This window comes from Cucumis sativus, chromosome 5 (genome assembly GCF_000004075.3).
Source record: "Cucumis sativus cultivar 9930 chromosome 5, Cucumber_9930_V3, whole genome shotgun sequence".
In the NCBI taxonomy this organism is placed as follows: Eukaryota; Viridiplantae; Streptophyta; class Magnoliopsida; order Cucurbitales; family Cucurbitaceae; genus Cucumis; species Cucumis sativus.
This window is the reverse complement of record NC_026659.2, coordinates 11,260,273-11,282,218: the sequence shown is the minus strand read 5'-3', so window position 1 is coordinate 11,282,218 and position 21,946 is coordinate 11,260,273. Positions and strand designations below refer to the sequence as shown.

Below are 21,946 nucleotides of genomic sequence, written 5' to 3'. Positions count from 1 at the left end.
ATGGGAATTTAACAGTTCCCGTAGATGGACTAGTAGTGGGTCCCTTACTAGACATTTTTATAGTCACTCTTGTTTATGTATTATTTTTCGGGCAAACGTAAAGGGAATGGCAAGTTGGCGAACGACAAGAAGGATCATGACTTGCTATAATAGGGACTCTACAAACTACAATTTTGCTTCCGCTTTTCTTTACACTCATTTAAAAAAAATGGTAGTCAAATTTCAAATCTTGAATTAAAAATATTTTTTAATTTATTTTAAAACTAATGTCTTATTTTACCCATTACTCCAATATTTGAAGCAATGATCTCATAAAATAAGTGGAATAATATTCCATTAATTAGACTATATATTAAGAAAATTTTCTCACCTTAAGAAAATGAGAAATTATTACAATTTCTCAAAATCTATCATAGGCTAGTCTTTGAATAAAATTTTTTTAAAACTTCGATTAAATTCATTTTTTCTTGGGATTAAATCTCGGACTCCCAAAAATATTGATCCATCACCTCAAGAATTCTAAAAAATCGAACTCCCAAATTTTCTAGATTCCCTCGTATGACTTTATTTAAAGAAAACTACTAAGTTATTAGAAAAGATTAATTTAGGAAACCTTATAAAATCCTAGATAAAATTTTGAAGTTTTAAAAAGCATAAAAAAATTTATAACATTAGAGACAAATTTGCTAAAGAATTAAAAAGAACTTTTATTTTAGAACATAAAATTTTTTAAATTGGAATGTTTTTAAAACATTAAAAAATTTAAATACAACAAGTTACATTTAAGTTAATATAACAATAAATATTACTATTAAATATTACAATAGTAACGTGAATAAGTAAAAGAAACGAAACATAATAACAATAGATAAAATAAGGAAAGAAAAAAAAGAATTAATAAAGAAAGAAAGAAAAATAGTAGAGGGTGACGGCACCATAAAAGAAATAAAAATAATAAAAATAATGATCATGATGATAATAATAATGATAATTATAATTAATTACTAATAATAATAACAACAACAATAATATTATTATAATAATAATTATAATGATAATAAAATTAAAATTTTCTCATTCCTCATTCTTTTCTTCAATGTTTTAGAGGAAGGAAAATAAAGGTTAAGAGTTGAGATTCGAGAAGAAAGTAATGAAATACTAGTAAATAAAAAAACGAACATTTTTCTGATGTCGTTTTTTTTCTCCCTATTTTTTAGAGAGAAGAAAAAGGCTAAAGTATTTTATTTTTTAAAAAATGATGATAAAAGAAAGGAAAAAAAGTAAGAAAATACTAAAATTTTCTTATATTTTTATTTTCTTTCTCTCTATCTTTTAAAATGAGAAGAAAAGAAAAATAAGGATTTGAATCCAAAAAAAATTACTATTTGTATGAGATGGGGATACTTGACATTAAATCCTTACCAAAAGCAACCACCAACTAAGTTTATTTCAACATTGGATTTGATTTGTTTAAGATAAAGTAAAAAAATAAAATAAAAAAGATCAGTAACGACAATAAGGTAATGAAAAAAATAAGAAAAACCCACATTTTGCATAACTTTTTTGGAGAAGATATTCGCTCTAAAAATTTTCTTCCTAGAGACTCACTCTAATGAATTTTTTCTCCAAGCAATTTTCTTTCCCAGAAAATTTTCTTTTTCAGAAACTCTCTTTTCTTCCCAAATGACAAAAGTTTCTATTTATAGACCCAAGGTGTACCATAAATTAAAAAAAATTAATAAGAATAAAATATAATTTGATATTATGTGAATAAAATAAATTTTTACTTTTCTAAAATAAATAAAGTAAATTAAATGAGATATTTTGAGATTTTGTGAAAAGTAAATTAATAAATTAAATGGATATTAAAAGTTTTTTTGTTTAAAATTGATTTTCTTTTTTTTCTTTTTTTTATAGACATGGTTGTTTGTGGAGCCAATTGTCAAATGATGCTCAAAGTTTTTCTTGTATTTTTTATATATATGAAAGAGACTTTTATTTTTTACTCAAAATGAATGCATTGATTACAAAGAGACTTTTTCTCCGATTTCATCGAAAGACTCTTTTAAGATAATCATGGCATTGGTAGTTCACTTTGATTTAGAGCTACACCGATGGATATGAAAATTATGTTTCTTAATGAAAATATTGACAAGACAATTTATATGGCACAACCAGAAAACTTTGTATCTAATAATTCAAAGTCTAGGGTCTGCAAATTGAAGAAATCTATCTAGGGTCTCAAACAATCCTCTTGTTAATGGTATCAAAAAATTTATGAAGTAATTGCCTCTTTTGGTTTTGAGGTGAATATAGTGGAAGATTGTGTATCTCACAAGTTCGGTAGGAGTAAATCTACTTTCCTGTTGTTATATGTTGATGACATACTCATAGCAAGTAATGATGTAGGTTTATTGCATGATACTAAGAGATTTCTCAAAAGGAATTTTGAGATGAAGGATCTTGGTGATGTTTCTTTTGTATTTTGAGATTATCTCTAAAGAACTACATTGGATTTTTTTGTGATTATCACAAAAGAACTACATTGAAATTTTTTTAGTAGATTTGACATGAAAGATTATGCATCTGGAGATACCCATGCTAAAGTTGATAAATTTCATTTAGGTCAATACCCCAAGACCACACTCGAGATTGATGAGATGCAGAAGGTTCCTTATGCATCGACTATTGAAAGCCTAATGAATGTTTAAATTTGCACGCATCCAGATATTGCGTTCATAGTGATTAAGGAAACAGATTAAAGAATTTGGCTTAGTTGGAAATAGACGTGATCTAGATCACTTTGCATGTAGTTTCCATGTAATCCATCCATACTTGATCTATGTCATTGAGTGTATTAGAATTGGTAATTAAGGAAGGTTTAGTTACAAAGAAAGTGATAAAAGCCGCATTGGTTCCATTTTGATACAAGAGATGGACCAGAATGAATTAAAGAGAAATTTTATTATTAAAATAACTGGTTTATGGGCACTTAAAGTTTGTGTGATTTAATTATATCAGAAATACAAACACAGCCCAAGTGGAAGACTGTTAGACATATTTAAATAATACATCTAATTAAACTGTGGGCTATGTATGTGAATTAATAATTTATCACATTGAGTATTTTATTAAGTTATGCATATTATGTGATCTATTTAATTAAGGCCTAAGATTCCTAATTGAGTATGGATTAAACGGGTAGAAGCCTTTTCCTATATTGATTAGGACTTAATGGAAATCCTAATTGAACTAGTATATAAAGAGACTTAGGGCTATGGTCTTGAATATACCAAAACAATAAGGACTCAGTCTTTTTTATATCCCACCAATTTAGCATATTAAAGTGTTTATGCCAACAGAAGCTCCTTGAGATAAGTGGAGTTTTAGAGGTCATCGTACCTAAAAGTTGATTAATATGGCTTAAATGATTTAATTTGGGTTGAAGTTGTGGTTATTAACTCAGTTTATTGTTTAGAAAAAAATCTTTTTTTCTGTTGAAATCTGTTCATTAGGAACATCGCTTATTGGTAAACACGTTAACACATCTCTAATTCCTCTGGAAGTGAATGCTTTGAAATAATGATGAACCTTAATTTTCCCGATAAGTTGCGATGGGGATGGACTTTGAAAGTTGACACAAGTTGCAGCGCAGATGGCAAGTTTATACAGTAATTATCATTCGGGAGCCTATGCTGAAATGCAATTTAGGGCACATGTGGCCTTTATTAATTTTTAAACTTTTATTTGTAGTTCATTTTCCAATTAATCCAATATAATTGATAGGTTATCAGAACAAAGAGCCTCCATATAAGCACATAACGGTCTAACAACCATTTCATTCAATTACAGTTAAGTTAATGACCATTCATAACTGTTTTGCAAACGTGAGGGACTAATGTGCTTGGTTTTGAAACTTTTGAGACCGAATAAACATAGACCTCAAACAAAAGTGTATTTTATTCTATATTTTATGTGTTTACTTCATTATTATTTTATACGTCTCAAGTAGTAAATAGGCAAAATCGAATGTTAAGAAGAAAATGGAGCTAAAATGGACCAATTTCGAGTCATAACGAAGAAATTAGGCTAAAATACCCAAAAATTAACAAACTGCCACTAAAAGGGATGCAAAATCTGCATTTTTCATTACAACATCGGTAGCCCCACAACGTCATCATGCAAATATAAATCTATAGTTTCATTTTTTAGGTCACATCTCTTCATTTGGGTGGTCGTTTTAGGCATACGTTAACTTCTTTAATTTCTTCTTTATTTCACCTTCTATCCATCTACAACATTAGTTTTTAGGTTTTATTTCATCTTATCTCTATAGTCAGGCAAAAACTTTGGGATCTTTATCTCTTCCACCATTATGGGAAGGTAAGATATTTGTTCTTTCTAGTTTTGAAGATTTTGGAGAAACCCGTTATATTTTTTTTGGAGTACTTTGACAATATGGTTGAGATTTTTTATCTATGGGTTTTACTCTTGATTTGTTGATTATTATGAATTACATTTTTTTGTTATTGATTGACAACCAATGCTTGATTGTGCAATTTCATGCTTTAGGTTAATGTATAATATAGGTGACATACAGTTGTTCGTTAATCTCCACGAAGTAGTAATGAGTTATATAGACTTGTGGTTCGTGGCTGACAAAAAAGAGCATTGTTCTATTGACCTAAGAAAAACAATCATATTAAATTTGTAATTAGGCTTTTCTTATTAGAAGTTTATCCTAATGTAATCCCTAAAGTGTAATACACTTAGTTAACTTGATTAGGAATCTTCTCATCTAGTTAAATTGATGAATTTGATATTTAGGACCATTCATTAGCTTTTCTAGTCAATTGGGCTAGCATAGGTACCTAAGAAGTTAAATCATATAATTGATAATTCGATGATCAAAATTACATTAATAGAATTTAGAGTTTAGGATCAAAATTATGTTTATCTTTATTAATTTTTCTCGCACTTCATTCACTTGAATCTCAAACCACACGAACACCCTCATTTATTACTTTAACTAAACAATTAACTTTGAGAAACTAATCTTCATGCTTCCTATGCTTCCTTGTATTGTTTAGTAGTATAGGTAGTATTGATCGGTATAGCTTAAATTTCATTTTTTTAGTCATTTACGGATGAGAGTGAAAATGCTACATCACTATCCTTCAATCACACCTTTCAAATTTTCTATTAATTAATTATTATCCTGAAAAAATGGGAAAAAAAAAAGACCTTTTTAATTGTTTGTATTTCTTTTATAGCTGGATGGATGCTGGCTTTTCTAATTTTTAGAAAGACTACAAGACAAAAATCAGTCAACATATATCAAACCATTACATTTTTAGACAAACTATTTTTTATACTCTATGCATATTATGAAAAAAAAAAAAAACGAAACAAAATCATTCATGATATCAAATTTCCCTTCAATTTTTCAACAAACGTAACTATTTTAAGTCTTTTCCACTTCAAAAACTTGTATATATAAACACATACACGTAACTCCCAAGAACATTGAATCCTTGAATCCTTTGGAAATTGAGAGGAAACCAAAGTAGCATTTTACTGCTGAGATTATTTCTTTCAAGAAAAAATTAAACCTATGCATCAAATCGTATTATTATTCACATGCCTCTTACTTATCATATTCCGACCGACGGTCGGAAGTAAAGAACAACAATCAATCAGATCTCTTATATATATCCCGAAGTTTCACCTAGAAATTCGCAACGAGTTGAAAATGTATATAATGGATTGTCATTGTTGGTCCAAAGATAACGATTTAGGGTTACAAATACTTCTTCCAGATGAAAGGCAAAGTTGGCCATTCAGAAGGAACTTTATGGGAACAACATTATTCCATTGTAGATTGGAATGGGAAAGAGGGTTTAGGGAATTTGATGCATTTTTTGTTGATGAAGATTTCGTTAATCAATTTTGTCCCAACTTTCTATGCGTTTGGATAGCCAAACAAGATGGGCTTTACATGCTGAATGAAGCTGGTCAACTTGTTTTTCATCATCATTGGAAATTGCTCCGAGTGCCCTCCTTGTAATGAGGGTTTGGCTCTTATCAAATTGGGTTTATGGGTTAAATTAATTATTTGTCTCCATTTATTATTAAGTCCACCTTGAACATTTTTCAGGTGTTATTTATTTTTTATTATTTTTTAAGTTCAACGAAAATGTGACCTTTTAACCTTTTGATTAAAGGTATATGTTGCAACTATTGTACTCTGGCAAAACTTTTTGATGTGTGATGTGACCAAATATCTCCACACGTCGTTCAAAACATGTCAATATTCATTTTTCTTTGAACTTTGAAAAATATTATTTATTTATTTATATATTTTTATATCATAGCTACAAGAGTTATTATTCTCATTATTATTCAATTGCATATTATTGTATAATAAATATCCATGAATATGTTATTATATTCTAAATGTCTCTAATAAACTATTATTGTAGAAACAATAATAAATTAAGATTAGTATGAGTTATAATTTGATAATCATATACGCTGATTATATATGTAGAGACATAAATTATAATCATATTTTCTTATTAGATAACAAGAATTGGATCACTGACCATTTTTTAGATTATTACATGAACATATGTCATAAATAATCTCAAATAATTGATTGTTTTGATTCTTAGACCTAAGATTATCATAGTGTCAAACATAAGAATATATTAAACTTTTATGATACAATCAAACGTTGTCTTTAATCGGATAATTAGAAAGGTGGTACTCGAATACACGTTATGAATTATGTAGTGGACAATGATTATTCAGGATAGAATTTATCTCTTTTTTATAGAGAGATATCTCTGAGCCCCTCGATTATAGATATCGTGTGATAAAAGAATTAAAGCAATTATTATATTAGGTTATGTTCGATCATCAACTTAATTTAATATGAGTAGTCATAATGTCTTACTAGAGACAAATTATGACTTATGGGCCATAAAACTAGTTATGAGCTCATTTTCATATTAAATTAACCTAATGGATCGCACACGAAAGAACTTGGTCAAATTTGTCTCATGGTTAGGTAATTAATAAGCCAATTGGAGAAGTTGAATATTATTAGGAAATTCTAAGCTTATAATTATGAAATCCAAAGCTTATTAGGAGACCCTAAGAAACCTATAAATAATACCTAGACCTTTGGTATTTTATTTTATAGAGAAGCGAAAGACATAAATTTGTTCTACACAAAGAGATAATAGAGAGAGTCGAATATCTCACTTTGTGAGGTTCTAGCAAATCTTAATTCGAGGAGGCGAATTTCTAGTTTGTGTGTAGATACTGTTAAAGAATGCTTGTGATTTCTAGTTGTTCTTTTGGACTCACTAATTTCGTGTGTGTATAACGTAATTGCAATATGTCACTGAGTTTGGTCATTGCGCGTGATGCGCTCATCGTAACTCTCTATATAGCATATGCTTTATTTCTGGGTCATGGGTCATGGGTCATGATCATAGAATATGAAATGCTCACAATGTACCTTTTCATCACGTAATTCCTAAGTCCTCGATGAGTACAAGTTTTCCTACTACTTGCCCAAGTGCAAGCGAAACAGTAGGTTTAATTGGGTGATCTAGGGTTGAACACAGAGAATTGTTTTAGATGTTAGTTCTAGATTTCACTATTCATTTAGGCGAGTTGAAAGAATAAAAAAATAACAATTGTAAGAATTGTCGAATTATACGACGAGAGTCTAAAGGCAAAGTGAAGATAAAGATACAATAACGTAACTAACTTGATTAAAAGACAATAACACAACTAACTTGTATTAAAGGAATGAAGGCAAGAATGTCCCTATGTTTCCCTTCGTATAAGTAGAGAGACAACTATGATACAATCTAACTCACTAAGACATACTTATGATTAAGGCATGCTTCTCTCGAAGGCATATATGTCATACATAACTGCTTTTTAGAGATTCATATGATCAAGTATAACTAGGTGAGTAATATCTAAAAAAGACTACTTATGAGTTATGTAGTATTACGTGATTAAGGACTAGTGTCTCTCGGTATCCAATTGTAACACCCCAAACTCTAATGTAATTAATTTTAACCAGATTGCTCTACTTTTAGGACTTTTAATTTTTGTTGGGTGTTACTTTATTGCTTTTGGCTTAGAAAAGAAATCTATTTAATGGGAAAGAAAAGAAGTGAAAGTGGAAAAGTTAATAATAATATAATAATAATAATAATAATAATATATTGTTATTAAATATTGCTTATATTTATAATAAAAAGGAAAAAGAAATTTGAATTTCTTTTCTTCTTTTTCCTCCTGCGCGCTGCACCCCCTCCCCTTTTTTTTTCTTTTTCTTCTTTTTCTTCTTTTTCTTCTTTTTCTCTCCTTCTTCCTCCGTTTCTCTTCTCTTCTTTCTGCGCTAGCATCAGCCACCCACCATCTTCTTCCTCTTTCCTTTCCGTTGCAGCCGTCGCCACCCCCTTCCTCTCCTCTTCTCCGTTCGTCCACTACAGCCGCCGCACAGTCCATTTGCCCCTGCCTCCGTCCGACCTTGTCCGCCCACAACCGTCGTGTCTCTCCGCCCACAACCGTCGCGCCTCCGTCTGAAATCAAGCCGTCGTCCAGATCTGCGAAGTCGCCACACCTTCGTCTGTGCCGGTCTTCATCGCGAAATCAGCCGTTCTAATCTGCCTTGCACGCTGTTGCTTGGGTCGACTGGTGCACTAACGTTTCTGCATTGCCACGAAGAATATTGGGTTTTTGTGGTGTCAATTGTGGACAGTGTTTGAATTTTTGGGTTCACCAAAGTTGCTTCGAGTCCAATACTCTATTTAATTTGAGTAAGTTTTGGAATTTACATTAGAGTGGATGATTGAATGGATGGAATTGCTTGTGGAAGTAATGGGTTTCTATTCTATTGTGTTTAGGTTCGTTCGTTGCATTGTAGTTTGAAAAAAGAGGTTAAGTAAGGTTAAGGTAATGGACTTTCTACTGGATCCATATGTGAATTTCATTGATTAGAACGATTTAACTGATATGTATGGACTTGAGCAACTTAAAGGGTATGAGTGTAACTCGATGTGGTTAAAGGGACTTAATGGCTTTAGATAGTTTTATGTGTGTTGATGGAATGACTAAATTAAAAATGTTTGTTGATTGAACTGAGGATGGTTGACTGTTATGTTGAAGAATAGGTGGTATACGTTTGATTGAATTGACTGAACTAAGATGAGTAACACTTATGTATGAGTATACCTAATTGAGATAACGCTAAGGTCGAATTATGTATTAGTAAGGGATTCTCTACTACTGGACTCAACCGCCGGTATATTTATGTATGGATGTTTGAATGTGTACTGTGAATTACTGAATTTGTATATGTACATAAATTGACGTAGACTTGATGTTGAATGCATATGGTGTTTGTCTGGGATTATATATGTAGATATGGATGTAGACATGATGATATATGTAGATGTGGATGTAGACAGGACGATAATAGTAGAATGTGTTGTATAAAAATGTGGATGTAAATTTGTGATTTTGATATGATTGGGTGTAGGTTATATTAAAGTGTGGTTTCGTATTGGTGAACTGAGTGGTGTTATGACCTTGTAGTTTGATTGACTGTGTGTTAAAATGTTACCCACGGTCTTTGGACTAAAGTGAGATAGGTTGACTGTTAGAATGTTAAGTGAAAGGACTATATATATGGAAGTAGTTGAACGGTGTTATAAATGACTGTCAAGATGTTTACAATGGACTGAGGGAAAAATTGTTAGCTTTTTATTGGGATGTGTGCCTTGTAGGTGTCCTACGGGATCATCAATTATTATGCATCCTTCGAGAGCATTAGACTGATATGTGTTTATGCAGAACACTAGACTGAAATGTACGTCCCTCGGGGCGCTATACTGATATGTGTATCCTATGGGATCACAAGACTATGACTGTGCAGGGTATCCCAATAGGACGTTAACAGTTTATTTTTCCCCTAACGGGGCCAGTAGCGGGTTTCTTACTGAGTATGTTTATACTCACCCTTTTACGTTTAATTTTTCAGGCAAAAGTAACAAGGGTGACAAACTGACGAGGGACAGGAAGGAAGCGTGACTACCATAGGGAATATGTCATTTTTGCTTCCGCTTTATGTTTTTGATGTTTAAAACATTGTGATGTAACTGAGCTTACGAACTACTTTTTTTTTGTAAACAGTACTTTTAAAGTTTTGAATATTTGAAATCGAGCCCGACTTAAATTTTTTTTCCTCGATTGTATTTTTTTGGGTCGTTACAGTTGGTATCAGAGCCTAAGTTTTAGGCTCTGTAGACTAACTTGTGATGCAAGTCTATGTTTTGTGTCTCTATGGCTAACGCGACCCTTCGTCTCTCGTCAGGTATGCTTTATGCTTATATGTATGGTTTATTTGCATGACTTTACCTAAGTTAAACTATATTGTATGAAGTACTCTTTTGTTTAAAACTACTAAAAGAGAGTTATTGGTGGATAATAGGAATTATGCCGCTAAAGAGGGGTGTTCGTAGAGGAGGTCGTAGAGGTCGAGGTAGAGGAGCAGGTCGTAATCAACCTGCTGAGGGTCAAGCTGATCAGCAAATTCCTGCTGCACTAGTGACTCACACCTAGTTTAGTGATACAACACCTACGTTTAGAAGGTAGTATGTCCAAAGAAAGATCATCCATTAATATGATCAAGTTAAGCGATCACAACATTGCACTTAATTATCTGTAGACGATCTTAGAGTGATAACCATAGAGCTTAGCTCATCTACGCACCTAAACTCCTTTTAGATGCGAGAATTGACTCTCTTTGTGTACTTAGGCTCCATCTAAGTATGATGATGTTAATAGTGTAGACTTAGGCCTTCCCTTATGTATGTGAAACTTCATCTTACTTGAGGTTATTGTTCCTTCTTCTTCTTGTGAAACTCCCTTCACTTGAGAAATTTATGCTTTTCTAAGTGTACGAGAACTTCCTTGTCATGAGAATGTGTGCCCTTAAATCCTCTGAGTTTCAGAATTACTTCTCGAATGATTCAACTTTATATTGGTTCACAATTTCAATGCAATCTTAGTAGAAACAAATGCTCGAAGTTTGTCGCCACACTCAAACAAAAAGGTCATGTCTGCAAACACAACACATGGTCAAAAACTCCATTATCAATCTCATAAATCAATATGTGTGAAACCCTAGCAAGGAGAGCATCTTGAGCTCAAATAGCATTGTGGAGCAAAGGAAAATATCCTTGGACTAAATCAGCAAAGCATTGAAAAAGGAAAAGATCTCAGCGATCTAAATTTGCAAAATAAGTTAACAAGGAAGGAAATATTGTGCAAGAAAATTGTAACTTCCCTTAACAACTGCTGAATAAAGGACAGTTAGCTGAAACAACTCATGGAACAATCACACAAACAACTCAAAAAATAATGTCCAACTCCTCGAGTTTAGGAGGAGGCGTAAATGAACCGATATCACATTTGAATGTGAGAAAGATCCTGAAGAAATAAAAATATGGTTAAGAAAGGCTTAAAACAATTGAATGTCAACACTTACCTAAGTGCAACTTCTTTTTTCAGTGGCTCAATTTTGTGATCAATAAGTTAAAGAATTTCAATAAATAAGACAATGATTAATCAATATGGACTTTATCCATCTTGTTATGGAGAGATATCTTTGACCTCCTCGATTAAGCGTGATTGTGGAAATGCATGGTTGTTCTATAAATGACATTAATACTCTTATTAATTCATTTATAAAACAACCATGCATTTCCACATCACTTAATATTTTAATATACTTATTGATCGAGAAAAAAATTGAATTAGATAAGATGACTTTGTCCATGCCTTATATTCACTTATAAATATCACGTGATAAAATGATTAAAAGCAATAATTATATTAGGTTATGTTGGATCATCGACTTAATTTATTTTTGGTAGTCATAATGTCTTCCTAGAGACCAATTATGATTTATGGGTCATAAAACAAGTTATTAAATCCATTGTTATATTAAATTAGCCTAACGGATCACACACAAAACGAACTAGGTCGAATTTATTTTTGGGCTAGGTAATTAATAAGTTCAATTGGAGAATTGAAAACTTATTAGAAATCTTAAAGCTTCTTACGAAACCCTAAGAAGCCTATAAATAAAAACTTAGGCGCCTTGTTTTACATGCAAACAAAGACATAAAATTCATTCTACATAGAGAGAGAATAGAGAGTAAAAAAATTTCCTTTGTGAAGTTCTAGCCGACTCGAATTCGAGGAGTCAAATTTCTAGTTCGTGTGTGGATAGTGTCAGAGGACGGTTGTGATTTCATAAAGTTTTGGTGATACGAATTGGAGGATCGTTCTAATCAATTTGGATAATCAAGAACAAAGACAATTCAATTTGGATAAGTTTATTATAAAGGTATGACGGTTGTGATTTCATAAAGTTTTGGTGATACGAATTGGAGGATCGTTCTAATCAATTTGGATAATCAAGAACAAAGACAATTCAATTTGGATAAGTTTATTATAAAGGTATGTTTATTCGTGATTTTATTATTTAATTTATGGACGATCTGCACTTAGCCCTAGTTCGTTTTTCAACATCTATTGCATCGTTATAGTTCAGTATTCTTTCTTAAACCACATGCTTAACTTAAAATTAACCTATGTTTAGCTAACTAATCATTCAGGTTTAACACTTCACCAACTCCTTCTTGTCTAGCTTGTCACCTGATAATTGGTCAAGTGTTTATTGACAGCTTCCATTCTCACGTTATCTTTTTGTACCACGTTGCCTTTCTTCACAACACGTTGTCTTATTCCTTCGCCTTCGACACCTTTCATTCTCGCGTTGGCTTTGACGAGTCTTGATGAAGCTCAACTTCCCGTCTTCTCAAACTCCTAGTTCTTTGGTATTTTAACCTGAATACTCATGCTCTTGCTGAAAATTAAACCCTATCTTTCATGCCTAAACGAAGCTTATCTAGATGATGTCCATTTTATCTATGATCACATGCTCTGAGGTGCGTTAGAAGTTTGATATATTCCTACATCTGATCAACTGGTTATTGTCTCCCTAAGGCTTTTACTCACTCGCAACTTCAGTGTTTACAGTTCAAACTTGGTCTCATTGAACTCCCACCAAGTTTGAAGGAGGTTATTAGGAAGCCTACCTGGTCAACCTGTTCCAGGTCATCACAAGTGCGCCAAGTCTCTAATGTTTGAGTTTACCACCTACAACGGCTCTGTGTGTTGTTAGTAGGAGATCTACTTTATTCTTCTTTTATTGTTGCTTTTGTATATTGTTTACAATTTTGTTCCTATTATGGTGGGTGTTAGTTTTTTCCTTGTATGAGTTACTTGTATATAAATAAGGCATACTTTGATGAATGAATGCAGAACAGAAAACTGGATCTCATTCCCGCTCAAACTTGTTATATTTTACCAACACTGATTGTAGACCACCACTCCATCTTCTTGCTGCTTATCTCCATCAGACACCGCACGTCCTGTCACTGATTGTCGATTGTTCTTTTTCTCTTTCTCTTTCTCTCTCTATCTTTATTTCCTTCAACATTTCTCTTTCACCACCACCAAACCATATTGTCGCCGATCATCCTTCCATCTTTCCCTTGCTTACCTCTGTCGACCAGTCGGTGCTTCTCTCTCTATCAATTAATTGTTTAAGGATTTGTATGTAATAAAAATAATTAGAAATTCTAATTGCAAAATCAAGAAACTATTCAAAGATTTCGTATTGTCCATATTTAATTTGCTACCTGTTACATTTTTTCTTTTGTAAGTATTCAAAAGTTGAAACATTTGATCATACATATATGTAAGTTAAGGTGTATTTGAATTGATCAGAAAAAAGTGTTTAAAATAATTTATGTTCAAATTCTTTTTTATAAAAGAAAATTGTTGAAAATAAACTTCAAAAAATCCAACCCAAAACACACGGTTATGCAAACACTTATTACTCTGATTAAGCTCATCTCTTAAATGCCATCCCTTTGAAAACAAACTATAATAATCATAATAATAAACAAAATAGAAAGAAAGAAAGAAATAGAAAGGAAAAGAAAAAGACACCTGACGAAGTCAAGAAATTTCTATTTTTAACCTTCCCCTACTATTTTTAACATTGCTTCTCAAGCAACCACTAATGTAAAATTCCCTCTATTTCAAAACGTTCACAGATACACTATAAAATAAACAAATAATATCCATCGGTAAACATAAATTTAACAATGGCACTGCGACTTACCTTATTGTTAGTTATCTTGCTCCTAGCCCCCTTAAGAACGTCCATGGCCAAAAAAAAGGCAAAAAACAAATCTCCGACACCAAAGTTATCGGTTCCAAACAATCCTGTCGTCATGTTTGAACGTTTTACTGTCGAGATTCACAACGACTTGCGTATGTTCATTTTAGACAGCCATTGCTACTCGAAAGATGACGATTTGGGATTGCATATATTGTTTCCAGACGAAAAACAAGATTGGTCGTTTAAAGGGAATTGGATTGCCACGACCAGTTTTCATTGTAGATTGGAATGGGAAGTAGGGTATTTGGAATTTGATAGTTTTAAAAGTGCTCCTGATTTTGTGACCAATTATTGTGGAAACCAAACTTGTATTTGGAGTGCAAGACAAGATGGAGTTTATTTGAATAATGCTGCTGGCGAACAAGTTTTTTATAATTACTGGGAAATGATTAGGTAGAAGGTTTAGACTTCGATTGCCCATATGGCCTTATTGTATTCTCATATTATTCCAAACACCATAATTGTTTGGTTTGAGAAAGTTTGGAAACAATTCAAAAAATCTTGAAATAATTTTGTATTTTTTTAACGAGTGTTAATTTACACTTGAAAATATTAATTAATTTTTATCTCATTTCCAACATCTTGTATTTGGTTTTTGGTTTTTAAAATGTGAGTTTTTTAAAAATGTTTTTGGTTCTTTCGAACACAAAGCAAATACATCTGTTTTTGGTAGAACATCGTGTTGGAATAAATGGTTATTATTTGTGATCTTCGAATGGATGCATCATAGGTGGATACATCATTTCATGAAAAGTGTTAATAACTAAAGAACTTGACTTTTCAAATGGCCACAAATAAGTCTATAAATAAGTCCTTTTGGTTGAGTGAAGATTCATATTAATAATCATGTGTCTTCTATAAGCGAATTTCTCTCAATATCCACAATCTTGAAGTTCAGTAGATTCACAAGGTTTCGTTCATTGATCTTCTATATGGAGTGCTACACTTAAAAGAAAGGGTTATTTGAGTGATGGTCTTTTTAAATTAAATGTACTCACAGCTGTACCCAAAAGTATTATTAATGATAATATATATATTTTTGCTTATAATGTTGAGTCATTTGTTTGGCATGGCTGACTAGTACATGTCAATTTGTATTCTTTGCGAAGGCTAATTAATATGAATTTGATTCCAAAATTAACTTTTGAGACAAATCATAAATGTGAGGTGTGTGTGGAATAAAAAAATGACTAAAACACATTTTCATTCAACTGATAGAGAATTACCAAAACTTTAGAGTTAATTTACAGGGATATTTGTGAAATTTGTGCAAACTAGAGATAGAAAAAAATATTTTATTACTTTTATAGATAATTGCACAAGATAATGTTACGCTTATCTGCTCAAAAGCAAAGATGAGGCAATTGAAATGTTTAAGCTTTATAAAAAAGAGGTTGAAAATCAACTTAGCATAAAAATTGAAGTAGTAAGAAGTGATTGAGGTGGTGAATATGGTGCTCCTTTTGAACAATTTTGTTCCGAACATGGCATTATTCACCAAGCTACTACTCTTTACTCACCTTAATCCAATGGAATTGCTGATCAAAAAACCAAACACTTAAGGAAATGATGAACACAATGCTTACATTTTCAGGTTTACCCCAAAATTTGTTGGGAGAAGCTTTATTGACAGCAAATTATTTATTAAATAGAATACCTCATAAGAAGTCATAGAATATTCTTATGAAAAATGGAAAGGATAAGACACCCTTCATACGAATTCTTAAAAGTGTAGGGGTGCCTAGCAAAGGTTGTTGTGCCTAGATAAACCTAAAATGATTAAAATATGACAAAAAACTGTTGATTACATATTCATTGGTTATGCTAGTAATAGTTGTGCATATCGATTTATAGTTCATAAATAAGATATTTCATATATACATGTTAATACAATCGTAGAATCAAGGAATCCAACATTCTTTGAGAATGTTTTTCCTCATAAAATGTCTTGCGAAGCAAGATTAAAAAAACGTTTGTTTGATGCTATAACAAGTGAATATCATAATAGATCAAATGTTGAGTTAATGAAGGATGAAGAACTTAGACGAAGTAAAAGGTTGAGGATCTCAAAATCATTTGGGCCTAATTTTTTAACTTATTTATTAGAAAACGAACCTCAAACATTTAAAGAGACCATGTCCTCTCCTAAAGCTCCATATTTGAGTCCATAATCCATAACCATAGTTGGGAGCTAGTTGATCTTCCATTAGGAAGTAAACCACTTGGTTGCAAATGGAATTTCAAACAAAAAATGAAGATCGATGAGTCAATAGATAAATATAAGGCAAGACCTGTAGCCAAAGGTTACAAGCAACTAGAAGGACTTGACTATTTTGATACCTACTCACCAGTTACTCGAATTAATTCAATTCGCAACCTCGTAGCAATATCAACTTTACATAGATTTGAGATACATCAGATGGATGTCAAGATGGAATTTTTAAACCATGAGTTAGATGAAGAGATCTACATACAACAACACTAGTACAAAAGTGGTCTACGACGACAGTTATTTACTGTCGTAAACGAAATTCCCGACAGTTATTTTCAGTCATAGAAGCGGGAGTCATGGAAATAAGTTATTTTATGACATGAAATAAATGTCGTTAATCAGAATTCAACGACGTCAAATAATTGTCATATTTTATTTTATGACAACAAATAACTATCATCATTTGTGTATTAACGACGGTTAAATAAATGTGCGAATTCATTTATTGTGACATTTTTTAATTGTCATGAATATGTTAATCGCGACAGTTTTTTTTGTATAAAAATGTCATTGTTTTGCTATTGACGACATTTTTTTTTGTCACATATAGGGTAATCGTGACAATTTATTTGATTAAACAACTGTCATCGTTTTCGGATTGACAACAATTAATCATTTATTTTATGTTGCAAATTTCTCAATTTACTACAGTTTTTTCCGGTTCTCCTTGTCGCTCCACCACTACACGAATCATTTGAATGACAATAATGTAGCTGAGAATGACAATTTTGAATTTATAATATTGACACTCATATAGAAAAAAGTAGCCAACACTTTAATATATATACGATATAATACAATTTATAATATTCGTACATTTCCAATCAAGTGTCAACAATTTACAAGTACGGAATCCCAACCCTTAATCAAAAAATATTTTAAATAGCATTAGAATACATCTAACAAGATTTTCTGCAGAAGCATAAACGACCAACCGAGAATGTTCGTCTCTGAAAATGTTCTTTGAAAGAAAACTCATGAAGTTGTCGACTCCGGTTGAACCTACAAAGACAACATGAATATAAGCATCCATAACACATACATTTGTGAACCAACATTACCACAACAAAGAAGAAAATGGAGGACTACCATGTAGTAATGTGAATGTAAAATGTTGAAGAGAATTATTGGTGACGTAAACGAATAAATATAAGTGATATAAGCATTTTTAGGGATATAAGCATTTAAGAATACCTCCATCTCCATTTTTTATGAAGTTAATCTTGCCACAACAACTGCAGCAACCTCTTGATCAAACCCTTGCACCAATTCCTGAAATCAATGCCTCAAATATTTAGCTTTTTCCCAACATCGAGATAGAGAAAGAGAACCAAACAGAGAATTCATCTGTTTGTATTGGCTTCTCATTATTCATGGAGACAAAAAGAGACAAATACAGATAGTTCAAGTGTGTGTGTATGTGTGCATAAAGCACTAGATAGGGTTGAGGTTTAGGGCACATCAAACCAATATATATACAACCACTCCTGAATATTTTTCATGAATAGAAATGATGGTGTTCATTTGTACGTGCAAAATGTCAACCATGAAATATATAATCCTGTTCTCACAAGTAATTCCACAAACTAATTTTTCCTAGTTACTTGGGTTGAGGTTTCTTCAAACATGTACACGATGGAAGAAGTGAGATGAGATCGAAGCTTAGCATGACAAGCAGAAAAACAAGAAGTGAGATGAGATCGAAGCTTCAAGTATAAGAATGCAAAGCACTCTCTCACCCTTGTTTCTTGCAATAAAACTCTCAAAATTAAATATAGTAACAAACATTAGCTATTCTTTGGTTAACTCTTCTTCGATGAAATTTAGTTTATTATCCCATTGTCAATACTAGCTCTAAGAATCTGTACATACTCTACTCTTAAGTTAAAACCTATTACATTGAAAAATGTGAGACCGGCCAAAGAAGTTTCCTCCTCCCTAGGCTTACTGCACTGTTGTCCATGATAAGAAAGGTACTTCAAAAAGAAAATGTCCAAGGTATGCAAATTTCATCAATGAAAAGTTCACAATGTTTAAAGTAGAGCAAAATAACCATTTGTAGTCCTTAAAGTTGGGTCGTTCTTAGTCCTTACAACAAAAACGCTACGACAATACATGTATGACAATTTGTAGTCCTTAAAGTTGAACAGTTTGACATATCCTTGAGGGACCAAAGAAACGTAGTTAGAAAAACTTAATAAGAATGAGAATAAATACAAGTAAGGAGGGTGGTATTGTCCCAAATTTCCACAACTCTTCTCAAACTTTCAAAATTCTATGGAAACTCATCAATAAACAATAGAGCTTTAGGTAAACTTTTGAAATTGGAAACTTACCATGGCTCTATTCGGTGCAAGTCCACATACTTTACTTTTTTTTACCTTTGAGTTAAACAAACAATAGAGCTTTAGGTAGACTTTTGAAATTGGAAACTCATCAACCTAGCCATATAAAGATCAAATTTTCTTTAACAAAATGTACGTTGAAGTCCTTCCAACCCGATTAAAAAAAAAACAAAACAGATAAGTCTAACACTTTAACAAATTTCTAGTGCATATTATGCATCTCAATTGATCACAACAAAATAAGATTGAACATAAATACCCATAAGCAATACATTTTCAATGTTGATCATTAAACAAACTTCATTTTAATAAAAAAAATATACGATGAGATACCAAATAACAAAAATGAATGAAATGGGATTCATTATTCACTTAGTTTAACTTGAAGAAGTAAAATACAGGGGAAGAAAAATCAACAATCTCCTCAAATATGCCAATAGATTAGGGTAGACTTGATACTACAAATTACCATTAATCAATAAACAAACGACACAACAAAACGCAGAAGCTCCAATTTCAAAACATGTTATTAACATAATTGATCAAAATGGTACACTACAAGAACAATGTGGGATAAACAAACCATTGTGTTTTTTTTTTTTTTTTTTGGTGACTCTCATAAAATCCATAGATATTCACAACAAACCAATTTCAACAAAACCTAAAGAGAACTATGTACATAAAAGACATGTCTCTAGAAACAAAAGCTAACGAGAAACTACTGTTCAACTTACTTTCCATGGTTTATAAACTTTAAGAAAGATTAAAAAAATATAACAAGATATATATATACACACCTTATATAGGACATTATGTAATGAGACAATGAAAAATAAGTTCAATAAACTTTAATGTACCACAATCTACCATAAACTTGAGTTCACTCAAAACCTTTAAGAAAATTGACAAATAGAAATATAATCAAGCAAACATAATCATTTTGTTAGGTACATGCAAGATAAACTATTCCACACCAACATATATAACCAGTATACAAATGAAATCTTTGAGTTTCACAAGCTAAACTCAATTTAAACTTTGAATTTAAACTTTGAACTAACAAGTCCAAACAATTTTCATTGTAATTCAATAGTTAAAAATGTACCTTGGAGCCCTTCCAACCCTATCAAAAAAACATATAAGTCTAGCACTTTAACAAATTTCTAGTGCATATTATGCATCTCAATTGATCACAACAAAATAAGATTGAACATAAATACTCATAAGTAATACCTTTTCAATGTTGCATTTTCATAAAAATTCAACAAGCATTGTCACTCTCTCGAGGATTCTTCAAGCCCTAAGTATGAAAAAATGTTCAATGATTAAATCGTACTCCATTTACATGACAATTTGACAAAGTTGAGTTGATAACTCTCATAAAGCCCTTAATCCCCCCTCCCCCCAATTTCCAACACTATTGTTGGAAAGGAACAACAAGATCTTTCAAAGTAAGGAAAGAACTACTATGAAGATTTTGGATGATATTAATTCAAGCAAACATTGATATACTACTAATATACCATACTAATTAGACTAAAACACTTTCAACGAGACTAGAATTATACAAAATATACTTTAAACCACAATAGTTGAATATGTATTTTGGTAGGGAGGTAGACACTACTTACTTGAACAAATAACGACAACGTCCTTGAAGTAAGAGAACTTTATGCTAATCCTCAATTCAATCAATTATTCAAAATGTCATAAGGTAGTCATAGGAAGAAAATATAGTTTAAAAACGTTGATAAAAAGTAGAGGTAAAAAAAGTGTATTGGCTTAAGTTTCAAAAACTTAAAGCCAAAAACCAAATAGATAACATACATAAATTCTCTTGGAAAGTGTATAGGCTTAAGTTTCAACATACACATTCATACATTTCCAATGTGTATAACATACATCGCGGTTTATCTTTCAAGCAGAGGGTGTATTTCGACATTTTCAAATTTACTCCTCTTGGAAAGATCTAGCATGGTAAGTGGCAAATAAAATTCTACCATACAAAATAAATCTTAATTCACCATCATTTTTTTGCTTTTCCTTTCAATATAGAACATGTAGTAATTTTTGTTGCTACCTTATTGTAAGAAAGGGAGAGAGAACATACCTATAATTATCAATAATCACTTCCCTCTATCCTTCAATCAAAGCAACTCAATAGCAACCATAAACAAAATATCAATAGAAAAATCAAAAGTACTAAAATTCACTTGGAAAATGCATAGACAAACAAAAAGACCCTACACACTATCAAAGTTTAAAATCTCACATTTCATTTTTCATTCTCTTTTTCTCAAAGCTTCAGCCCATAGCCATGACATCTCCCTTGACCTTGATTTCCTAATTCGAACGAACAAATATCAATCAAAAATCAACCAAATGCTTCAATGAGGCCTTTCATCAAACACATTGTAAGCTACCAAAATGCTTCATTGAGGCATTTCATCAAACACATTGTAAGCTACCAAAATGCTTCATTGAGGCATTTCATCAAACACATTGTAAGCTACCAAAATGTTTCATCACATAGCCAACCATAAAGAAAAAATGTAGATTCAAATTAGAAAAATGATTGTAAACAACAATATTGAATAGGATGGTAGACAAAACAAACACATATCTCATATAAAAGCAAAACTATGAGGGATGTTTTTCATAAAAAGAACCATCAATATATCACATTATGGGTAAAATGAAAGCATTTGAAGTTAATATACTGTATAAATACAAACAATAGAAATAATGGTTGAGATTCACCAGTGAGCTCAGCGGTGCAAGGGGTGTTGGGTGGTTGCATCGGCTGAAGGAGAGAAAGAGAGGGATTTTGCGCGTTGTTGACCATAAGTCTAGTCTTTTCCGGCGTACATGAGAGAGGGAGAGAGATAGTTAGCGGAAGGGAGGAAAAATCGAAGAGGGGCGACGTGTGGATCTTCCACAGAGAAGAAGAAGAAGAAGAGAAGAAGAAGAGGAGGA

The 21,946-nt window shown here is 31.7% G+C and overlaps 2 long non-coding RNA genes across 2 annotated transcripts; one reads left to right on the top strand and one right to left on the bottom strand.

Annotated features, from left to right (window-relative positions):
* Positions 1–8,351: 8,351 nt before the first annotated feature.
* LOC116403743 lies at positions 8,352–11,072 on the top strand. Its single transcript, XR_004216577.1, has 4 exons — positions 8,352–8,849; positions 8,937–8,985; positions 10,073–10,405; positions 10,523–11,072. It is a non-coding gene; the product is annotated as an uncharacterized LOC116403743 (long non-coding RNA).
* A 6,503-nt stretch (positions 11,073–17,575) lies between these two features.
* On the bottom strand, positions 17,576–21,946 carry LOC116403725. Its single transcript, XR_004216556.1, has 6 exons — positions 21,731–21,946; positions 21,081–21,313; positions 20,204–20,270; positions 18,962–19,066; positions 17,820–17,897; positions 17,576–17,627 (listed from the first exon to the last, which is right to left on the bottom strand). It is a non-coding gene; the product is annotated as an uncharacterized LOC116403725 (long non-coding RNA).